This window comes from Ursus americanus, chromosome 1 (assembly GCF_024610735.1).
Source record: "Ursus americanus isolate L20-20 chromosome 1, mUrsAme1.1.p, whole genome shotgun sequence".
NCBI classification, from domain to species: domain Eukaryota; kingdom Metazoa; phylum Chordata; class Mammalia; order Carnivora; family Ursidae; genus Ursus; species Ursus americanus.
The window spans coordinates 11,784,707-11,795,771 of NC_142127.1; positions in this window are offsets into that span (position 1 = coordinate 11,784,707).

An 11,065-nucleotide genomic window follows, 5' to 3' on the forward strand; every position below is an offset into this window, starting at 1 on the left:
CATCACACTCCTGGATGAAAATCCCAGTTCTGCTCATGATCCTTGAGGGCAGAGGTATTATGATTTCTGGAAGCCCTAGACTTTCATTGGGGGGGGGGGCAGTGGCTGTTTCTGAGATGACCTCAGACTCCTGCCACAGTAGAGGCCCCTGTAGTTCCTATGTTCCCGCTGTGAAGAGGTAGGGGGTAGTGGGGAAGTGGGGCAGGAAGCAGGGGAGGAAGTGGGGGGTGGGGGTGGCAAGAGGGGGAAGTTGCCAATGAATGTCCAAAGTGGGAAACAGGGAAAAATGCTTTCAAGTCACTGGGATCACACTGACCGGCCTCCTCTGGCCCCCCTGCTGTGTCCGCCCGCCGGCGCCCCCCCCCTCTCATTTTGATCCCTCTCTTTGCTGGAATGCGACTTCCTGTGGGTGGTGCAAGAGTCATTATCACACCTCCTCCACGGACCTCCTTTGATGGTGATAATTTCTTTTTTTTTTTTTTAAGATTTTATTTATTTATTCGACAGAATAGAGACAGCCAGCAAGAGAGGGAGCACAAGCAGGGGGAGTGGGAGAGGAAGAAGCAGGCTCACAGCGGAGGAGCCTGATATGGGGCTCGATCCCAGAACACCGGGATCACGTCCTGAGCCGAAGGCAGATGCTTAACCTCTGTGCCACCCAGGCGCCCCTGATGGTGATAATTTCTGATTCCAACACATTTCAGGCACACTTTAATCTCCTGTAGTCTGAACTTTTTTTCTGGCCTTTACAGAGAGTCTGGTCTCTGGATACTCTTAAACTTTAGGCAAACTTGACTTTTACCTTGAAAAACACAGTTTATGCACTGGATCATTTTCCATGTATGAAATCTTTCTCTCCCTCTCTCTGGGTTACAGAGAAAGCAGAGGGCTTTCAAGGCTCTCTTTCTTTGTTTGGCACCCACTTTTCCTGCAGCCTCTCCACATACTTCTTGAGCAATGACATTGACCTGAGGCTCGGTTTGCCAACTGAGCGAAGAACGAAGTGGGATCTCTGGAGCCTGGAGATGTGGGCACCGGCGTCGGCTCAGTGGTGGGCAGGAGAGGACCCTTTTGTCAGGACACCTCACTGCTCTGCCCAGCAATCGTCCTGCACCCCTAATAAGGGAGTGACCGCCTCGTCACTGTCTGCTCCAAAGGACACACCTGACAAGTTAGTGCGGTGGACTCCTTTCCCCTTCCTGTCCCCCTCCATTCCCCCCCTTTCTTCCCTCACTTCCTCTTTAAGCTATCAGAGTTGATGCCCAGGTCCCCTTGTTGGCCTGACGGACTTGTTCCCTCCCCTGGGGCTGCTGCCACAGATGGGCCTCCACCCCCAGCTCCTTCTGGAGTTGTCTCTGCTGAAGGGAGTCCCTTGCCCGAAGCCGCAGCCCCCTCCGGGAGCAGCCTTCAGCGCCGATCAACACAGACTCTCGAGTCCTGGCCGCCGTTGCCCAACTTGAGAGTCAGGAGGGCCACCACAGCTTCCGAACCTCGCCATAGGCTTAGCTATGACGTTAGCGGAGATCAAGGTTCAGCGGCTCCCTCAGCCCAAACCTTTGTTCATCCCCAAAGGAGATGTTTCCCCCTTGTCACACCCGATTAACCCCCTGCACACTAATCGCCACCTCAGTGCCTGTGTCTCGGGGACCCCACCTGCAGCAGCCGTGAGGAGGTAGGGTGCGGAAGACACGATTTGATGGACAAAAAAGAAATACACAGGAAACAGGTGGGTAGCCTCACAAGATGATAACTAATACAGAATCATGAGCTACCATTCCAACAGCACATTTGCAGGAAAGCACTCCTGGGCTGCAAGGCATGAGGGGAAGCTTCCTGGAGGAGGCGTAGTAAGAGCTGGGACTTGCCCAGGGGTAGGATTTGAAATGGACCAGGAATGGTACAGGAGGCTTTAGGTAGAGGAAATTGCTCGAGTGATTTGAGAAGGAACATCCCTGGTTTGTGAAACAGGAGTTGTAATGAGCAAATCGGACACCATTTGCTGTGGGTGGGAGGCAGCTGGGTATATGGCTTGGATAAGCTCGGCCGTGGTTAGACATCAGGTTTAGAGGAACTCTGGGCACCAGACAGAGACATCCAATGCTCACAAGTGGTGAGGAAGAAGCAGGCATGCCGGAGCAGGATCGGGACACATGAAGCCTCCTTAGGTACAGGTGACCCTGACTGTTGGCTCCGGGTGGGCAGAGATTTCGTAATACTTGACGCCAGCAGTTGAAAATCACTCCCAATTTGCCTTAATTTTAACAAAAATTCACTAATTTTTAAGTTGTTGTAAAGGAGGACAATGACCCAAATTTCATGACATGTGTGGCTGGTGTTGAACTTCTGACCATTCCATTACAAGTACACTTCCCCCTCCTGGGCTGTGGGCACATTATGATGGGCGTCTGAGAGAGGGCAGCGGGCATGAGCCACCGAGCTTGCCCCTTCCTGGGTGTGTGTTTAGGGAGATTATTTTGCCAGCGGTTTATACGATGGGTTAGCGTTGGGACAGGTTGGCGGGAAGAAACGAGATGGGTGACCATTTCCCTGATGTAAGTAGGGGGCAAAGGGAGCTGGGACTGAGGCTGGAGCAAGTGTTGCAACATGGATCAAAATCTCATTCCTTTTGGGGCGCCTGGGTGGCGCAGTCGTTAAGCGTCTGCCTTCGGCTCAGGGCGTGATCCCCGCGTTCGGGATCGAGCCCCACATCAGGCTTCTCTGCTATGAGCCTGCTTCTTCCTCTCCCACTCCCCTGCTGTGTTTCCTCTCTCGCTGGCTGTCTCTCTGTCAGATAAATAAATAAAATCTTATAAAAAAATCTCATTCCTCTTTATGGCTGGATAATATGCAGTTGAAATGTGTAAACCCCATTTTGTTTAACCACTCATCTGTTGGTAGATGCTGGGTTGTTTCCACCTCTTGGCTGTTGTGACTAACGCTGCAGTGAACATAGGCATGTGAGTGAGTGTTTGAGTCTCTGTCTTCAATTCCTTTGGATATACACCTGGGGGTGGAATATACACCTGCTGGATCATGTGGTAATCCTGTGTGTAACCCACCGAGAAGCCACCAACCTGCGGTCCACAGGCCCTGCACCCTTTCGCTCTCCAGCAACAAGGTATATGAGTTAGTTTCTCCACATCCTCATCAACACTTGATATTTCCCATTTTTTAAACTATAAATCACATCCTAGTAGATGTGAAGTGGTATCTCATTGTAGCTAATATTTAATTCTTAATTGCAGAAATTGTTTTTTGCATATTTCTTTTTCCTTTCTTTACAATAATTTCAATAAACTAGCTCTGTTTCTTTTACTCATGGTCTTGTTGGTTTTTTAGGGTATATCTTTTTGGAAATAGATAAAATTTAAATAACACACAAAGGAGCAAAGTAAAAAAAATACAAAAAGACTTAATTGCTTTCAAGGAGCTCACATTTCGTGATATGCAGCTCCCCATTCAAACTGCTTTTCACTCAGGGCACCTGGGTGGCTCAATTGGCTAAGTGTCAGCCTTCGGCTCAGGTCGTGGTCCCAGGGTCCTGGGATGGAGCCCTTCATTGGGCTCCCTGCTCAGCGGGGAATCTGCTTCTCCCTCTGACTCTGCCCCTCCTTCTGCTTGTGCTCTCTCTCTCGATCTCCCTCTCTCAAATAAATAAAATCTATTAAAAAATTCATTTTTCATTTCCCAGATGATCTTGTCTTGGAAGATTTTCTTACTTTCTCTGTTTTTCTCTTTTGAGTGTCTTATGTTATGCCTGTAAGGTCCAATGGAGATTTTTCTGGTTCCTGAGCAATCAGATAGTTTGAACTCATCTAGCCAAGAAGGCTGCTAGTTCTTGTTGTCTTTTTGAGGTAACATTTATATTCTGTTGGCCAGATATGAAACTCACAGGATCACAGTGTTCTTTATTGAGGATGAAATGATACAGGGCTATGGAGATCACTATAACCAGACCCACCCTCATCCCGCCATGATTGACTCCATGACAAATTCTAGAAATTCTCAGAATGTCTTTTTTTAAAAACTTCCCCCAATACGAGCCATTATTTCCACTAAGGACTTCAGGAATGGCAGTTAATCACAAAAGAAAATAAAACATGCTTTCATTTCTTTCTCTTTCTTGCATGTTTTGAATATTTGAATATTAAATGGGGGAAAGATGACCTTTGGGTGCTGTTTCCAAACCTTTAAAAAATTATACCAGCATGTAATTAAAAAAAAAAGCATTTGACAAATCTAACACCCTTTCAAGATAAAACAATCAACTAGAATTAGAAGGGAACTTCCTCAACATAATCAAGGATAGAGATGAAAAAAACCCACGGCTAATGGTGAGAATCTGAAAGCTTTCCCCCTAAGATTAAGAGAGACAAAGATGCTCACTGTCACGACTTCTGTTCACCATAGTTATAACCACTGCAATTAGGTGAGAAAAAGAAATGAAAGGCATCCATATTAGAAAAGAAGTAAGTCACAGATGACATGATCTTACATGTAAAAAACTCTAAAGAATCCACAAAAAGACCATTGAGAGCTAATAAATGATTCATCAAAGTTGCAGGTTATAATATCAACATGCAGAAATGAGTTATATTTCTTTTTTTAAAGATTTTTATTTATTTATTTTTGCAAGAGAGAGCACACGAGCACATGAGCAGGGTGGAAGGGCAGAAGGAGAAGCAGACTCCCTGCTGAGCAGGGAGCCCCATGTGGGGCTCGATCCCAGGACCCTGGGATCATGACCTGAGATGAAGGCAGGCACATAACCTGCTGAGGTTACCCAGTCGTCCAGTTACATTTCCATATACAAACAATTGGGTGATTCAAAAAGGAAATTAAGAAAAATTCCATTTACAATAGCATCAAAAAGAATAAAATATTTAGGAATAAAGTTAACCAAAGAGGTGTGAGACTTGTAAATGAAAACTACAAAACATTCTGAAAGAAATTTTAAGAGACTAAATAAATGGAAAGACATCTTGTGTTCATGTATTAGAAGACAATATTGTTAAGATAGAACTTCTTCCCGATGTGATCTACAGTTTCAATGCAATCCCTGTGAAAATCACAATGACCTTTTTGCAGAAATGGAAAACCTAATCCTAAAATTCATACTGAATCTAAGGGATCCTAAATAGCTGTAGCAGTTTTGAAAAAGAGCAAAGTTGAAGGACTCCTAATTCTCAAGTTCAAAGTTACTACAAAGTCACAATAATCAAAATAGTGTGGTACCGGCAGGAGGATGGACAATAGACCATTAGAATAGAGAGTACAGAAGTAGACCCATATATCTATGGCCAAGTGATTTTGACAACAACGCCAAGACCGTTCAATGAGGAAAAAAGCATCGTCTTCAACAAATCAAGCTGGGACAATTAAGTCTCCACACATAAAAGAAATGTTACATCCTTACCTCACACCATATACAAAAATTAACTAAATTAGAGCTAAAGCTATAAAACTTTTAGAAGACAACATAAAGGAAAATCTTCATGATCTACGCATTCTTAAATATAACACAAAAGGGGCCAGCAACAAAAGAAAAAATCTGTAAATTAAACTTGATCAAAATTAAAAACTTTTGTCCATCAAAGAACACTAGTAAAAGACAACCTACAAAATGGGAGAAAATCTTTGCAAATGACATATTTGATAAGGGGCTAGATTCTAAAATAAAGAACTCTTTCAATCAACAAAAACCAACCACAAAACAACCCACTTTTTTTTTTTTAAGATTTTATTTATTTATTTGACAGCGAGAGAGAGACAGCCAGCGAGAGAGGGAACACAAGCGGGGGGAGTGGGAGAGGAAGAAGCAGGCTCCCAGGGGAGGAGCCCGATGTGGGGCTTGATCCCAGAACGCCAGGATCACGCCCTGAGCTGAAGCCAGAGGCTTAACGACTGAGCCACCCAGGTGTCCCAACAACCCCCTTTTTAAAAGGGCAATGATCTGAATGGCCATTTTTCCAAAGAAGATACACACATGCTAACAAGCACATGAAAAGAGGCTTAAAGACATTAGTCACCAGGGAAATGCTAATCAAACTCACAAGATACCCTTTTACACACACAAGGATGGCGATAATTTAAAAAACGAAAAATAACAAGTATTACAAGGATGTGGAGAAATTGGAACTCTAACACTCTTCTGCCAGAACGTAAAATGGTCCAGTTGCTGTGGAAAATGATCATGGTTCAATAGGTCTGGGGTGGAGTCTGAATTTCCCATTTCAAAAAGCTCTCAAGTGTTGTTGGTCCATGGTCCACACATTGAATGATAAACAGGTAATCTAGGAAGAGATTTACCTCTCAGAGGAAAAAAAGAGAGAGAGAGACTGAAAGAGAAACTTGCCTTCCTTCTTGCCTTTGGAGATTGTCACGTGAAGCTGTGATTTCTGGAGCTGCTGTAACCTTCTTGCCACCATGAGGAGAAAACAAAGGAAATCACAGAGAATATGATACAGAGCCCTTAATGACCAACCCTGAATTCCCAAGCCCTAGATTTCTTGTTAGATGACAGAGAAAAGCCCTTTATATTTTAGGCCTTTTTTGGGGTTGAGTGTCCTATCACAGATGAAAGCCCCCTAACAGACACAGTTCCACTCTCCACTGAGTGTGCTCCCTGGAGGAAGAGGGAGTGACATGGGAGCTGTCCACCTGCTGCATCTGAAGCTGGTGTCAGGTTCCATGTTTCTATCACACAGCGAGGATCTCACTTGACTGTGAAAGTAGCATTTCCCCCATTGGAAATGACTTCTAAAGTCAAGACAGTCATTTCACTTGTCATCTTCAAAAAAAAAAAAAAAAAAAAAGACAATCACTTCACCCGTCCTCTTAGAAAAGAAATCTGTTTCTGGAGAAACAGTTTTGTTTGGATTTACTGAGAAGTATTATGTCAAATCTCTAATCAGGCACGCAAATATGGCCAAAATGAACGTAGCATTGACGGCCATCAGTGGTCACTCAAGAGACACTGATGCTGTAGTTTTGGGGTGATTCAATGAATTTTCTAGGGAAATTTTAACTATATAAATTTTCCACATTATGGCCTGAATTTGGAATCTAATTTCTATTTAAAATGTAATCCCACTCTGACTCTATTTTTTCCATAAAATGAAAAGGCAGATCTAGAAAGTCTACTTTATCCTCTTTCTTTATTTTGTAGATGAGTGAACTGGGGGCCAAAATGGTGAAACCCCAAATCACACTAGTCCACAACTCCTGATGCCCAGCCCAGTGCCTTGCTTCATAAGTAGATGAAGTTATTACTGCATTTTTGGTATATCGACTCACTTAAAATACAAATTTTCTAATGATAAAGAAGCAGTTACAATTGCAGACAGACCACCGGGCCCTGAATTTTGGTCGGCAGGAAAGTGAACCAACATAGAAGGCGAAGAGAGGAACATATGCAGAAGTATGGAATGGAGTCAACAAACTACAGGAAGTCCTTCCATCAAGAAGGAGCTAGAACATGTGATCATAAATAAAGGGTTAATGCTAATCGATAAAGTGATGCAACAAATAAGAAAGCAAAATTCTGAATAAAAGCAGACCGAAGGTATAATTAAATATTAGCGGTACTATATAGGTGGTAAATTGATGGGTATTACTGAAACTTGTAGCCGCGACGGGCCGACCGCGGGTGGCCACCCGGATGCAGCCACGCTGGGTTTCCAGGATGGAGCGGTTACCAAAGCAGGGCGCATGCGCACTACCAGAGGCTCTGGAGGAGGAGGTGAGACTTCTCCAGTCAGTGTTCTTCTCCCGGGTCCTCCTTCAGGTGTGAAAACAAGCAGATGGGGCTTGGCTCCTGATGATATTTGCGTTTGTCTGCTTCCTCTCACCGTGCAACCACCCATCTGATGAGGGGCTGTGTTACCATGGGGCACGGAGGGGGCTGTGGGCACAGGACGGCCTTTGTGCCCCCCCGCCCCCCCCTCCCCCGGGCTCATTCAGTGGTGCTGTCTCGACTCCGTCCCCTCCATGGACTCACGGTGCAGAAAACCTAGTCTCTCTCCGCAGGTTGCGTTGGCCTGAGCAGATGGACCCCACATTCTTAGCCCAATACATTTATTTTCATTAAGACAACATAAAACTAAAAATATTCCACAATACTTTGGTGGCGTTCCCTTCCAAGGATATCTGAAACTAAAAAATTTGAAACATATATTGAATCCACTGAGGGCCCAAAGAGAACAGGAGGGCAGTAGAGTGAATCCTCTTTCCCCCTCTGAGTTGGGACATTCATCTTCTCCTGCCCCTGGACCTTGGTGCTTCTGGTTCTCGGCCCTTCCGACGTGGCCTGGGACAAACACCACTGGATCGCCTCCAGGTCCTCCAACCTCAGGAACGGGACCGAACCACACCACTGGCTTTCCTGGGTTTCCACTTTGCAGATGGCGTATGGGGGACTTCTCAGCCCCCACACTCGGGTGAGCCAATTTCTGTAATAAATCTGCCTCTCGAGATACGTAGGCAGGTAGAGGGATAGCTCTACTTATCTCAGTCCAGCAATTCGACCCCCACGTGTATTCCCAAGAGAAATGAAAACCTATGTCCACACAGAAACTTGTTCAAATGTCCATCGCAGCATTGTTATAATAATCAAAACATGGAAACCACCCAAGTGTCCATCAGTGGAGAACTGGATAAACGAAATATTATCTTCACACCATGGACTATTATTTGGCCACAAGGAGGAATGAAGTACTGATCTGTATGATAATATGCATGAACCTTGAAAACACGCTAGGTGAAAAAAAAGCCAGACACACTGGGCCTCCTATTGTATGATTTCACTTTGGTGAAAGATCCAGAACAGGCAAATCGATAACAGGAATGTGGATAGTGGCTGCCAGGGCCTGGGGCAGGGGGACCTACTAATAGGTGCCGGGTTTCTTAGAGGCAGGGGAAGTGTTCTCGCACTGATTGCGATGGGGTTGCCCAAGTCTGCGTGTGAAAACCACTTGAAATGTGTGAATGGTATGGTATGTGAGCTACATCGTAACACAGACCTCAACGAAAGTACTGGAAAGAGTTCAAAGGGAGGCGACTCCTCCGGCCCCTCAGACCGTCTGGTGGGCCTGTGCCCTCGCTCACCCTAGAGTGGGACCCCCCCCCCCCCCCCCGTTTCGGCTGCCGTCCTCCAGCTGGCCCCACTTGGGTGGGGATTCTGGGGCTTCTCCTGTCCTCGGGTCCATCAGCTGCTGCATTATTTCCTCCTGCCCTTTGCCGGGAACAAGTAGGTCTCGTGGCTGTTCGGTGCTTTGTCCCTCCCGCTTGGATTCTGGGAACACTGATCACCTACGTTTGTTGTAATTATTGTCTTTGGCTTTTTAGCTTTGCTCTCTCGGTGCTCCACTTTTATGTGGGGGTTCAGAAAAATCCCCAAATGGTCCTGGCATCGCTGGCACCATCTTCCCAGACTTCCTGCAGGAGGCCTTTGCGCAGCACTTCTCTTGGATAGGAATTTCAGCTATCTCCCTCCCTCCCCGTTTACATTTGTCTCCTGTCATCGGAGCTTTGGGGATGGGTGGCTTGGAGGCGAGGAGGTGGGGAAATGGGGGTGATCGGTGGCTTTCCACGCTGTGTGCGGTGTGAGCGGGAGGCCAGCACTTTCCAGTCCCCCGGGGAAAGCATCCATTTCCACCCCCCTCCCATTTTTAACAGCCTCGAGGCTTGTGGAACAATTTGGACTTTCTCAGGCTATTAATATTTTCTCCTGGGCTTCTTCCATAGTGCAATTCAGTTCACCTATTGCTCAGAAAATATTGCTATGGAAACCTATTCGGGCGTGAGGGGGGTCCTTAGACGGAGGAGGAGGACGGACGAGAGCAGCGTCCTCCAGCCGTTCGCTCCCCGTTTGTGGCCCCCGGGCCCTGGAAAGCGTTAAGGGAGACGCACACGTAAAGGGAAGTTGCCGTGCTTTCCGTGGTGGATGAGGAAGGGGTACCCCGACCAGATTTGTCAGAGGACAATTCTCTAAGGCAGGGAGTGGGGGTGAATTTAATTCCGGGCCACATCGGGGTTTGTAGAATCATCTGTCATGAGGCCGCTGAATGTCTAACTGGGGGTCGACACATAGCTTGTCTTAAAGATTCTTCCATCCCCGGGGACCCCAGTTTTCACGGCTGTGAAACACGGTCCAAGGCTGCGTACAGGAGCCCGGGTGGTGGCAGCTTCTTTCTGATGGTTGCCAAGAATCCTGAGAAACGTGCACACCGACAAATAAGTCACAAATAAGTCCTTCAACTGGCAATGGGGGCGGGGGAGACGGTACACAGAACGAACTCGAGGCCGCCGCTCGCGTGGTTTCTGACCTTGCTTGTTCTCAGAGCCGGAGCCCTGGTGGCCGTGAGGACCGGTGTCGGGGCTGCAGGCCGGACCTTGCGTGGCCTCGCCCAGCACCGGCCGCGCTGTGAGGCCCCGGGCTCTCGGGCCCTGACCCGTCTCTCCCGTCTGCAGCCGGGGACACCCGCGTTCCCTCTCCCGCAGGAGGAAAGCCCAGCTCAGCCGGCCTAGGAGTCGGGGAAGGACGGTGCCCTGGCTTCAGGCTGAGCGGGACAGCACAGAGGTAGTGCCGGACCTACGTGGCTAGGCCACTATTAGTGACCCTCTCTGAGCTTCCTTTTCCTCTTTGTAACGTGGGGAGGATACCCGTCCTTCCTCGGGGCTGTCGAGAGTGGTGTAAAGGAGTTCAAGTCTATGGAGCTCTTAGGTCAGAGCCTGGCCTCCTCGGGGGTCACTTAGCTCAGCGTCCTGAACGCATTCTTGGAGGATGATAGAGCCTGGCAAGCGTTTGTCCCTGCTCTCCCCCACGCCCCTGCAGCCCTCCTCTATCACAGATCCGAGCCTAGTCAACCCCCACCCCCAGGAATTTATGCAGAGGTGTAGGGGGAGAGCAGCAGGCCTGCCAAGCCTTGTCCCATCCAGCCCTGGCTAAGGGCCCTCTGCTGGGGAGCTTCGAGAATCAGAACAGGGAGAACCGCCAGTCTCTCAGCCTAAAGCCATTGGAGCCGTGACATTCTGGTGGTGGGGAGAGCAGGTAGGTCCCAGAGAG